Genomic DNA, 632 nt, shown 5'->3' with positions numbered 1-632 from the left:
ATACTACCCAAAGCGATCTACAGAATCAACTCAATCCCCATCAAACTGCCAAAGACATTCTTCACACAAATGGAAAAAAACAATCTTCTCTTTCATATGGAAAAACAAAAGACCCAGAATAGCCAAAGTAATCCTGGGCAAAAAAAAATAAAGCCGGAGGCAAAACACTACCTGACTTAAAATTATACAACAAAGCTATTATAACCAAAACAGCATGATACTGGTATAAAAACAGACACTCAGACCAGTGGAGCAGAATTGACAACCCAGATATCACCCCTCAGGCTTACAGCCATCTGATATTGGACAAAGACAACAAAAATCTACTTTGGGGAAAAGACTGCCTTTTCAACATGCGGTGCTGGGAAAACTGGATATCCATATGCAGAAGAATGAAACTAGATATTGATCTCTCATCATACACTATAATCAACTCATAATGGATTAAAGATTTAAGTATAAAACCTGAAATTATAAAATTACTAAGGGAAAATATAGGTGAAACACTTCAGAAATTAGGTCGGGACACAGGCTTTATGAACATGAGCCTGAAAGCACAAGCAGCAAAAAAAATAAATAAATAAACAAATGGGACTATATCAAATTAAAAATTTTCAGCACAGCAAAAAAAA

The sequence above is a fragment of the Galeopterus variegatus genome, unplaced genomic scaffold, assembly GCF_000696425.1.
Source record: "Galeopterus variegatus unplaced genomic scaffold, G_variegatus-3.0.2 Scaffold7402, whole genome shotgun sequence".
Classification (NCBI taxonomy): Eukaryota; Metazoa; Chordata; class Mammalia; order Dermoptera; family Cynocephalidae; genus Galeopterus; species Galeopterus variegatus.
Note: the sequence above shows the minus strand (reverse complement) of the source record.